This window comes from Oncorhynchus clarkii, chromosome 7 (assembly GCF_045791955.1).
Source record: "Oncorhynchus clarkii lewisi isolate Uvic-CL-2024 chromosome 7, UVic_Ocla_1.0, whole genome shotgun sequence".
NCBI classification, from domain to species: Eukaryota; Metazoa; Chordata; class Actinopteri; order Salmoniformes; family Salmonidae; genus Oncorhynchus; species Oncorhynchus clarkii.
Genome location: NC_092153.1, coordinates 37,016,997 through 37,029,444, shown reverse-complemented (window position 1 = coordinate 37,029,444; position 12,448 = coordinate 37,016,997). Strand labels below are relative to the sequence as shown.

General features: G+C 44.4%; 1 protein-coding gene across 2 annotated transcripts in view; it reads left to right on the top strand.

Annotated features, from left to right (window-relative positions):
- LOC139413247 (protein kinase C and casein kinase substrate in neurons 1b) overlaps positions 1-12,448 on the top strand; it is a 57,703-nt gene that overhangs the window by 6,563 nt on the left and 38,692 nt on the right. Inside the window, exon 1 of one of the 2 annotated variants that reach the window (XM_071160391.1) lies at positions 11,230-11,430. The exons of the other annotated variant lie outside the window; for it this stretch is intronic. The gene's annotated coding sequence lies outside the window, so the exon portion shown is untranslated. Of the gene's footprint in view, positions 1-11,229; positions 11,431-12,448 lie in introns of those variants that run through there. 2 annotated transcript variants of the gene reach the window in all.

The window sequence follows — 12,448 nt, the reverse complement described above, 5'->3', positions numbered from 1 at the left end:
AGTTTGGTGCAGCAGACAGAGCTAAGGTATTTCCTTGGTGTGTGCCTGTGTGCATGCATTTGATCGTGTGAGAGAGAGAGGGAGAGAGAGAGAGAGAGAGAGAGAGAGACAAAGAATGAAATACCCTGGTAGCAGAGAGCGCTTGTTTGATTGTAGACTGCTCCAAGGCCCCGTTTAATCCTCTGAACCCATTTTAGCACGTCAAGGGTTTGTCACTTTTACAAGGGCCAGTCTCAGTATTAATGTGCTCTAATCTGCGCCTTAATTGTGCTTTGACTCCAGCATCTCTGATAATGTTGATAGGTAGGTATTTGTTTACCTGCATCCTTGAATGGTTTTCCCTCTCACTACGCAGCCGAGAGAGCTCATTCATGAAAACACCATCAGAGAATCTCTCTCTGTGTGGATAGTCACCGTGAGCAGCTGCAGTGTGTATTTGAGTGACTCATTTCGCCAAGTTGGCACTGTAATCTCTAAAACGATTGGCTGCCTCTCTACAGAGCTCTGTAGCGTTCCTGAGTATGGTTGCTCCAATGGTTGCTCTAGGCCAGGGCGAAGCACCGCCGCAACGTGTTTCAGTACGTTTCGACCAGAAGCGGTGCCTCCGCTTGACAACTCCTCGCTCCAAAAGATTGGTCGCTTTATGGGCGTAGACGTGAATCTATTCAAGTAAGTAAATACATTTTAAAAATATATATACGGACAGTACCAGTCAAAAGTTTGGACACACCTACTCATTCAAGGATTTGTCTTTATTTTTTACCATTTTCTACATTGTAGAATAATACTCGTAGCCTGGTTCCTCTCTAGGTTTCTTCCTAGGTTCCGGACTTTCTAGGGAGTTTTTCCTAGCCGCCGTGCGTCTACACATGCATTGCTTGCTGTTTGGGGTTTTACGCTGTGTTTCTATGCAGAACTTTGTGACATCAGCTGATGTAAGAAGGGCTTCATAAATACATTTTATTGATAAAAAAAAATGAACACATATGGAATCATGTAGTAACCAAAAAAAGTGTTAAACAAATCAAAATATATTTTATATTGGAGATTCTTCAAAGTAGCCATCCTTTGCCTTGATGACAGCTTTGCACATTCTCTCAACTAGCTTCATGAGGAATGCTTTTCCAACAGTCTTGAAGGAGTTCCCACATACGCTGAGCACTTGTTGGCTATGGCTTGTTGGCTGCTCTGCGGGCCAACTCATCCCTAACCATCTCAATTGGGTTGAGGTTGGGTGATTGTGGAGGCCAGGTCATCTGATGCAGCACTCCATCACTCTCCTTCTTGGTCAAATAGCCCTTGGGGCGGCAGCGTAGCCTAGTGGTTAGAGCGTTGGACTAGTAACCGGAAGGTTGTCAAACCCCCGAGCTGACAAGGTACAAATCTGTCGTTCTGCCTCTGAACAGGCAGTTAACCCACTGTTCCTAGGCCGTCATTGAAAATAAGAATTTGTTCTTAACTGACTTGCCTAGTTAAATAAAAGTAAAATAAAAAAAATTAAATAAAATTACACAGCCTGGAGGTGTGTTTTGGGTCATTGTCCTGTTGAAAAACAAATGATAGTCCCACTAAGCACAAACCTGATGGGATGACGTGTCTCTGCAGAATGCTGTGGTAGCCATTGTTATGCACGCCTCTTGGAGGGAACGCAACACCCTGCTACACTCAACTCCCCGTGGAGTGAAAGAGGTATGTGACTGCAGGTGCGGGTAAGGATGACAGAGGCAGGATATATTACCATTTACAGGGAATTTATTTCCTTCACACAGTAATTTGGGGAAAAGGGGCTGGACAAAACCAAAGCAAAGAAAGTAAAAGTTAGAGCCCCCCCTCCTACCTTACCTACCCACAACTTACCTAACTAGCACCAACTGGCGCACTAACCAAAATACAGGGGATGGTCCGCCCAGGTCTTATCTAGTGTGCATAGACATAGTAAATACTACCGGTATATGTATGCCCGCAGGCCTCTTACCTCAGCACTCCCAAGGTACCTTCCCCCCTGGGAACAAATTAAACAGAATAATACAAACTTAAAGTGAGCAATTTCTCTAATCAAAAACACAGTCCTATGGCATACACAAACGTCAGCAGGACCGGCTACAAAATACTATACAAATTATACAGACTAACAACGAAACACTGGATCTTTCTCTCTCTCTAACAACCAACACAGGACATACCAAGAAGCTCTCCCTTCCTAACAAAGGAACTCTGGCTTTTAAAAGCCATGCTGGCTGTCACTGACAGTTCCACAAGCAAAGCACCCCCACGCCATCACACCTCCTACATACTTCACGGTGAGAACCACATATGTTGAGATCATCCGTTCACCTACTCTGCGTCTCACAAAAACATGGCGTTTGGAACCAATAATCTCAAATTTGGACTCATCAGACCAAAGTACAGATTTCCACCATTCTAATGGCCATTGCTCGTGTTTCTTGGCCCAAACATGTCTCTTCTTCTTATTGGTGTCCTTTTAGTAGAGGTTTCTTTGCAGCAATTCTACCTTGAAGGCCTGATTCATGCAGTCTCCTCTGAACAGTTGATCTTGAGATGTGTCTGTTACTTGAACTCTGAAGCATTTATTTGGGCTACAATCTGAGGTGCAGTTAACGCTAATGAACTTATCCTCTGCAGCAGATTTTGATTTGAACTCTGGGTCTTCCTTTCCTGTGAAGGTCCTCATGAGAGCCAGTTTCATTCATCATAGTGTTTGATGGTGTTTGAAGAAGCTTTCAAAGTTCTTGAAATCTTCCAGATTGACTGACCTTCATGTCTTAAAGTAATGGACTGCCGTTTCTCTTTTCTTAGAAGAGCTGTTCTTGCCATAATATGAATTTGGTCTTTTACCAAATAGGGCTATCTTCTGTATAGCACCCCTACCTTGTCACAACACAACTGGTTGGCTCAAACTCATTAAGGAAAGAAATTCCACAAATTAACAAGGCACACCTGTTAATTGAAATGCATTCCAGGTGACTATCTCATGAAGCTGTTTGAGAGAATGCCAAGAGTGTGCAAAGGCAAAGAAAGGGTGGCTGCTTTGAAGAATTTGTTTAACACTTTTTTGGTTATTACATGATTCCATGTGTTATTTCATAGTTTTGATGTCTTCACTATTATTCTACAATGTAGAAAATAGTCAAAATAAAGAAAAACCCTTGAATGAGTAGGTGTGTCCAAACTTTTAACTGGTGCTCTATATACACTGCCTTTCAAACGTTTGGGGTCACTTAGAAATGTCCTTGTTTTCCATGAAAACATACATGAAATGAGTTTCAAAATGAATAGGAAATATAGTCAAGACGTTGACAAGGTTATAAATAATTATTTTTAATTTAAATAATAATTGTGTCCTTCAGACTTAGCTTTTGTCAAAGAATCCTCCATTTGCAGCAATTACAGCCTTGCAGACCTTTTGGCATTCTAGTTGTCAATTTGTTGAGGTAATCTGAAGAGATTTCACCCCATGCTTCCTGAAGCACCTCCCACAAGTTCGATTGATGGGCACTTCTTATGTACCATACGGTCAAGATGCTCCCACAACAGCGCAATAGGGTTGAGATCCGGTGACTGTGCTGGCCACTCCATTATAGGTCAGAATACCAGCTGACTGCTTCTTCCCTAAATATTTATTGCATAGTTTGGAACTGTGCTTTGGGTCCTGTTGTAGGAGGAAATTGGCTCAGGACCTCTACACCAGGCAGTGTCAGAGGATGGCCCTAAAAGAAGACTCCAGCCACCCAACCTATAGCCTGTTCTCTCTACTACCGCATGGTAAGCAGTACCGATGCACCAAGTCTGGAACCAACAGGACCCTGAACAGCTTCTACCCCTGTAGCGGTATTGTTAGAGGGGTAAAGATAATGATTTTTGTTTGGACGCCAGGCAGGTATTAACCCTGCAGAAAGAAAAATTGTAGGATAGATAGGGTACCGCTACCAGACACACACATCAGCAGAAGAGACTGCCTAGAGTGTAACCTGTTTGCCAGATAGCCAGTGTAGAGAAAGGATAAGACACCATCTAAAACACACGTTACCACACAGGGGTAACCCAACCAATAATACCTCATACAAGAATAATGGCTGAGCAATTCAAAAGCAACTTAATTGAAAGAGGGGTTATGAATGGGTGTGTTTATTGACAAAACAAAGAAGGCCTTAAAATGTCCAAAAATCTTCTTGATGCTGACACAATTGTACGCAAGCCACCACGCCTGTCTAGACTGTCGGTCTTCTGTCCTTTCAGACCTTTTTATGAATCCTGAAGCTGGCCATAGAGAGGGCAAGAACCTGGAGGATATTAGATCTTACACATTCAACACATAACTGGACTTTTGTCTTGGTTCTTGGGCTGAGGCTTTTTGGGATACCGGGATGAGGGAACAGGGTTTTGAGTTTAGAGGTGGTGCTTCCAGTCCTTATACAACGGAGTCCCATGACGCACCAGATCATCCACATTCTGCACACGTTCACGAAGTTGACTGGCAAGGTGGGGAACAATGTTCTTAAGAAAAAGTTTGACCATCTCCTGCTCAGTTATGTAATGTCAGCCTTCCATCTCCTACAAAGAACTCGATAGGAGAAGGCAAATTCCCGTATTGGGAGGAAGGCTGAGAGGAATAGTTTCTGAAACTCCTCCCAGGTTGACACATGTTCACGGGCTGTCTCCCACCAGTCTCTTTCTGTACGATGGAGAACACTGCAGAGGGTGGCGAAAACCTCCAAGTCAGTAAGAGGCCGGATAGAAAGGAAATCTTTACACTTAGATAGGAAAAGCAGTGGATCAACATCTTCTGGGCTGCCAAAAGTAGCTTGATAGGGAGGGAGCTTCTAGAGGTGGCATGACGGTGGCAAGGGGTCTTTGTGAAACGGGAGTTCTGTTGTTTAACAGTATCGTCAGGTTTTTTTTTCTAGTGCTACCTGATCCTATTCCTTTAATGGCAGAGGTAAACCCTGAGGGTGGTGCCGAGGATTTGTCCTGAAGGGAAAAGCACGGCATTACCTCCTTGTGCAGCTCCTCCAGTTGAAGGTCTGTGGCCTTCTGTGCTTTTTTCATCTCATTAGAGCTCTCCTTTTGAGACTGTTCAATCCAAACTCGTAGTTCCCCTGTCCTCCATAACATCTTTCAGATGAGAACACAATTGCTTCACAAACGAGGCGGACTCCTCTGCTCTGCTCCTCTGCTGAAACTTAGCATTTTCCCTTGAACAACCTGCTTCAGAGAATCTTGCAAATATTTCTGTCTCTGAACAGTTTGTTGGTTTTCCTCCACTTGACAGGGAACGTGAGCCAACCTCAGCTGCACATCTTTCTGATGAGCCTCCACACTTTGAGGGGGATTCATTTGCATTGTCAAACTATGGTTGGTGTGTGATCATTATTGTTCCATTTGTCCAGTGAGAACAGAGACACCCCTCCCAGTCTGTCTGGCAGGTTAACAGGAAGAGGTTGAGGGGATGGTAATGGTGAAAAAGTTATAGGTGAGCCAGTAACCAAACTAATAATACCTCATACAAGAATAACGTCAGAGCTTCAAAGGCAACTTCTTAGAAAAATAATTGACAAGAAAGAACCCAGTAATAAACATTAGAGAATTTGCAATATTCTGTATTACCTCCCGGTAGAAGAAAGAAGAGGGTATGAATGGGTGTGTGTGGGTGTGTTCATAGACAAAACAAAGAAGGCCTTAAAATGTCCAAAAGTATTTTTGGCCAAATTTCAATAATCCCCCAGAAAATGAATACAGTTCAAACAAAAATACATAATAAACAAACTCACAAAACCTCCCTTTTTAACTAAAATGTTAAACCATCCTACAGTGCATTATTAGTTCACCAAAGGCACTGAAGGCACTGAACATAAAAGGGAGCGCACCACAAAGGGAGACATTATTTCAGTGTAAAGCACTGAAGGAGATTGAAAGAGAGATGGGCTCAGCTGTTGCATCCAGGCTTGAACGTGCACTCGTCCGTCCGACACAATCCTCGGTTGTTTGTTTTGACAGGAGCTTGCAACAGTGTTGCTAGTAATCCATGTGATCCGAGGATGGAAAGGTTCTAATGCATCAGCAGTAGCGCGATAACGAGGCGATCAAACTTACAAACTTTGAGAAACTAGTGCTTAGTTTCGAAACTACACAAGACTTCTGCAGAGTTCCACACACCGTCAAAACTGCCGCGCTAACCGAGAGCCAGAAGAGACATCTTTATTTCCTTCTTCCTGACTGTTGCTGTGCTCTTAAAGTGGCAAGGCACAGTGATGGCTCCGTGCAGGATTTCGCCAGACCCCCAAGCCATAAGACTGCGAAATAGTTAACCAAATAGCTACCTTGACTATCTGCGTTGCCCCTTTTTGACTCAGCACCTTATTCCTAGTTATAAAAATAATAAATAACAAAAACAACCCAAGGGGCTGAGCTGGACCCAAGGAAAGAAAAAATATCCCAAAATACCCCTAAGCTAGACTAGCCTTCTTCAATACAGCTAACTAACTAACCAAAAATACAGTGGGTGGCCCGCCCAGTTCTAACTAGTGTTTTTTTAAACTAAGTTTACCTACGGGTAGTGTTTGCCCATGGGCAACTTGTCTTGGTTCCCCCTTTTCGCACCATCAAACACCATAACAAAAACAACACTCACAGGTGGGGACAAAGTGAGTTGCAAAAAACAAAACCAGAGAACTACCGAGAGATTGACAGAGAGATGGGGGTTCAGAGGAAACAACTGAATGGGTTTTTAAACCAAGGGAAAGGGGATGTGATTGGGTAATGGAAACAGGAGGAGGCGTGTCTTCTGATTAGCGACCGATTGATGACAGATTGGGGAATGATGATTGCCACCTGTGAGGAGGGGAGAAGGAGAGAAAAGAAATACACACACACAGAATACCTGTATCTGTAAAATTAGTCTGCTGAAGGGACACTGACCTGGAGGAGTGAAGGGTGCGTGTGGGGCAGGAGGGTAGAATGAGGTCTGACAGGTACTTGGGTTCAGAGCTGTGGATGACTTGGTAGGTGTGAAACAGGATTTTGTTGTCTATGCGTGAGCATATACGGAGCCAGTGACGGTTGAACAGTACTGGAGTGATCAGGATACTTGCAGAACACTTCTGGGAATCCTGTAGCCTGTTTAGGCACTTGGCAGACGCGCCAACAAAATGGGCATTACAATAGTCCAGACGGGGATGAGATAAAGGTGTGGATGAGTTGCTAAACTGCAGGTTGTGATAGCATAAATCGTAACCTGGCAATGTTCTGTAGATGGAAACATTTTACCTTGGTCATTCTCTTGATGTGGGCCTCAAATGAGAGCTGACTGTCAAATATCAACCCAGGTTGCAAACCTCACTGGAAGGGAGGACCTTGACACGATCAATATTGAGGCTGCTGATGTTGTTTATGATGGTGCGAGTGCTAATCAGGACGACCGTCGTCTTTTTGCAGGTTAACTGCAAGACACTCAACTGCATCCACGCTTTGATGTCCTGCAGGCAGCTGGCCAGAAGTGCAGTGGCAGTGGCAGTGTTTGTGGAGACATACAGCTGAGTGTCGTCAGCATGAAAGTGAAAGCCCTGTCCCTGTTTCCTCAAGGTAGTTCCAAGTGGCAGCATGTAGATACAAAACAGTAGTGGCCCCAGGACCGAGCCTTGAGGCGACCCCATGTCGGACCACAACTGTGTCTGACCTACTAGGACCGATAGCTATAAACTGGTAGCAATCTGTGAGATGGGACCTGAACCAGTTCAGTATCTGACAGGCCAAGGAGCTTCTCCATGCGGTCCAGCAGGATGGTGTGTCTGATCGTGTCGAATGCTGCATTAATGTCCAGCAATATGAGGATGCTTGCAGCCCCAGAGTCAGCATTCATCAGGAGGTCATTGGTGGCCCTTACCAGGGCAAACTCTGTGCTGTGTCTAGCTCCGAAACCCGACAAGAAGGGTTCAAGTAGGTTGTGAGTGACCAGATAGTTTTGGAGCTGGTTAGAAACAGCACATTCGAGGAGCTTACTCAGGAAGGGCAGGTTGGAAATAGGCTTGTAAACTCCTCTCACTGTCAACAGTATTTATTTTCAGCTAAATTAACATGTGTAAATATTTGTATGAACATAACAACATTCAATGACTGAGAAATAAACTGAACAAGAACCACAGACATGTGACTAACAGAAATGGAATAATGTGTACCTGAACAAAGGGGGGTCAAAATCAAAAGTAACAGTCAGTATCTGGTGTGGCCACCAGCTGCATTAAGTACTGCAGTGCATCTCCTCCTCATGGACTGCACCAGATTTGCCAGTTCTGCAAGAAGGGTGCCACATGAAGGAGGAGGATGTCTTCCCTGTAATGCACAGCGTTGAGATTGCAAGCAATGACAACAAGCTCAGCCCGATGATGCTGTGACACACCGCACCAGACGATGACGGACCCTCCACCTCCAAATCGATCCCGCTCCAGAGTACAGACCTCGGTGTAACGCTCATTCCCTCGACAATAAACGCGAATCTGACCATCACCCCTAGTGAGACAAAACCACGACTCGTCAGTGTAGAGCACTTTTTGCCAGTCCTGTCTGGTCCAACGATGGTGGGTTTGTGCCCATAGGTGACATTGTTGCCGGTGATGTCTGGTGAGGACCTGCCTTACAACAGGCCTAGAAGTCCTCAGTCCAGCCTCTCTCAGCCTATTGGGGACAGTCTGAGCACTAATGGAGGGATTGTGCCTTCCTCATGTAACTCGGTGTGATGTTCGGATGTACCAATCCTGTGCAGGTGTTGTTACACGTGGTCTGCCACTGCGAGGACGATCAGCTGTCCGTCCTGTCTCCCTGTAGCACTGTCTTAGGCATCTCACAATACGGACATTGCAATTTATTGCCTTTGCACATCAGCAGGCCTCATGCCTCCTTGCAGCATGCCAAAGGCACGTTCACGCAGATGAGCAGGGACCCTGGGCATCTTTCTTTTGGTGTTTTTCAGAGTCAGTAGAAAGGCCTCTTTCGTGTCATTAGTTTTCATAACTGTTACCTTAATTGCCTACCGTCTGTAAGCTGTTTGTGTCTTAACGACCATTCCACAGGTTATTGATTATTTATGGTTCATTGATCAAGCATTGGAAACAGTGTTTAAACCCTTTACAATGAAGATCTGTGAAGTTATTTGGATTTTTACGAATTATCTTTGAAAGACAAAGGGTCCTGAAAAAGGGACATTTTCTTTTTTTGCTGAGTTTAGTTCTAGAGGTTGTCAGGGTCAGATCCAGGCTTTTTAAGTACTGGTGTGACAGCGGCCAGTTTGAGCTGAATAGGGACACATCCAGTGACGAGTTGAATTGTTGATCATTTCTGTGAAGAAAGGCTCCAGAGCAGGTAAGCAGGTGGGGATAGTGTCAAGTGTGCAAGTGGTGGGCCTCATTGTTTTAACCAGCTTGGTTACATCAGCTGCAGTTACTGTGGTGAAGGTGGAGAACCTGGACTCAGGACTGGGCATCTCAACTACCGGGCCAGGAGAGGATAGGATGATGTTATTGACGTTTTCAATTTTGTGTTGGAAGAAGCACAGGTATTGATTGCACCGTTCTGGGGAAGCTGAGGTAGCAGAATTGTTCAAAGGTTGGAGGAGCTTGCTCACAGTAAAGAACAGCACCCCGGAGTTACCACTGCTGATCAGTTGAGAATAATAGGATGTCCGAGCTGCATTTAATATATATACTAGATATATACTTATATGTACATACCTACCTCAATTACCTCGTACCCCTGCACATCGACTCGCTACTGGTACCCCGTGTATATAGCCAAGTTATCGTTACTCATTGTGTATTTATTATGACCTTTTTATTTTATTATTATATTACTTTTTATTATTTCTCCATTTTCTTTCTCTCTGCATTGTTGAGAAGGACCGGTAAGTAAGCATTTCCCTGTTAGTCTGCACCTGTTTTTTTTTTTTTACAATGTGACAAAATAAGATTTTAATTAGAGCATCAGAGGGAAACAGAAGCAATAAGCATGGAAATATTTTACAGCAGGCATCTCATCAGACCTGCCCTCAGGTCTGTTGGTGCTACTCCCACTATGTTCAGGAATTACAGTCCGGATACATGCGAGCTGATGGGGAGGTCATGGGTCGAGAATTAAAAACAAAAATAAGTAAATAAAAAGCATGCAGGTGGTATAGTATATTATATGCTGCTCCCAGGTGCTTTGATTCAACTGCACCACAATACACAGACAATGTTTCAGCTCGAATGGCCTTCATCAGGTGGCTTTAAGTCTTTCGTCATAGGAGCGTCATTTACCGTGTGCAAGCTTTCTTTCTTTATTCATCACTATTTACTCTTGGCCCAGCACCCAGTGTGGGAATTTGGGATGTGCATATCATTTCCACATCCAACAGAAAGAAAAGATTGAGGTCAGTCTTGTGCAGTAGCCAGCAGGAGAGAGAAGCCTTTGTGTTTGAAGTGTAGGAGAATTAGTTTGATCCCCTCTCAATCTGAGTCAGTCCAGCTACACATTCTCTCAATCATTCCCCGAAGTGCTGCCAGAAAGGGAGGGAGGTGTGCGTTGAAAGCAGACTGAGTCTATGAAATGAGGCTGCTGCTGTTGCTTATACATTATATGCTCTGCTCTAAGGCAAGCTTTTGATGGGTGGGAGTGATTCCGCACCCCGTATTCGATAAACACACAACCCTCCTGCCAATTGTAATGTGTCCTTAGATCGCCACGTCAGCTTTGATCTGATCCGCTGCTGTTTCCTGCCAGACAACACACCTAACAGGACTCTTCTGTACCTATACGCACGTCCGGATTTTGTCATGAAAAAAGGTTTATTGCCTATTTCCTTCCTTCAGACCCTTATTTCCTTCCTCTCTTTTCTGTTTACCTCTTTCTCTCGTGCCCTCGATCTCTCCAACCTACCTCTCTCTCTTGCCCCCCTCTCTCTCCTGGCCCCTCTCTCCTGCCATCCTCTCTCTCTATGACCTTCCTTACATTCCTGCCTCCCTCTTTCTCTGCTGCCCCTTTCTCCCCTCCTGTCCCTTTTTCTCCTGTCCATTTTCTCTCCTGTCCTTTTCCCTCTCCATGACAACGGTTCTCCTTGAGACTTCCTAGGAATGTGTCAGACAGACAGGGAGGGAGTGCCCTCACTGGCAGCTGGCTAATTATTGATGGCCTTGCCGGTCTTCATGAGGATGTGTCAAAGTTCAGTCGGTGTGTATGTGTGTGTTTTTGTGTGTTTGTGTGTGTGTGTGTTGCGGGGGTGCTTAGACAACAGGGTGTGTCGTCTCCTTCAGGTGCATAGCTGTGCTAGTTGCCTCTAGCCTCTAACACTGTCCGTCTCGAGTGACACATCTCGCAAGCTTGGACACAGATCGTTCCGAGTGTTGCTTACAAGGACTTAGCCAGCTCACACAGACGAGTGACCAGGTACAGTACTGTTATGTTACTTTAAAATACACAATATAGATCAATATATACTTTCTGAAATATTTACAGTTTTAATAACCTAGTCTACGTACACGTCATGTAGAATGTTCTTTAGAGAACTCCTGTGCTTACGATTCAGTGGAGGCTGCTGAGGGGAGAACGGCTCATAATAATGACTGGAACAGCGCAAATGGGAATGGCATCAAACCATGTGTTTGGTGTATTTCATACCTTTCCACTGATTCCACTCTAGCCATTACCACGAGCCTGTCCACCCCAACTAAGGTGCCACTAACAACCTGTGTTATGATTTGTTGAGTATGTGAGCAATGCTCCTCCACTGAATTATGTATTAAGATCACTGCAGACATTCAAACAGGACACTGTGCCTTTGGATAACATGTTGATTTATCAATCCGTCTATCAAAAAAAAAAAAATCTCTCTCTCAAAAAAAATGTTTTATCTCAAAAAAAAAAAAAGGGTACACTTGTTTAACTTGAACTGCTTGCGCTCTTGAAATCCTCCTGAGTGTATGGGTGGTAGAGGGTGTTGTTCTCGGATACCTTAGATACACACGTGTTGCTAGGCAAATAGATGTCGTAATTTTATGTACCTATGATGTCACCACAATAGCGAAGTGTGAATGGTTGTTTTATGGATTTACTGCACTTTGTTATGCTCTTGTCCTTTTCTCTCATGGCCTTATTGAATCACTGAGCCCCTCTGCCCTTTCACAACACCAGGTGTCCTCTCTCTCTCTCTCTCTCTCTCTCCGCTTTCTCTCTCTCTCGCTTTCTCTCTCTCTCTCATTATTTCCAGTGTTACTTCCAGTGCCCATCTTTAGTTTTTGGGTGTTGGCCAAGCACTAGCCTCGTACTAAACATCCTGATCTCACAATCTGTTTAGCTTACATTCTGTTTCGAAGGGAGGGGCTCAAACGGTTTGAATCCAAGGGACCAGGGATCCAGTCTAGAAGCACGGCTCCCATTGTTTTGCTTCCGGTACTGCAGTTTAACT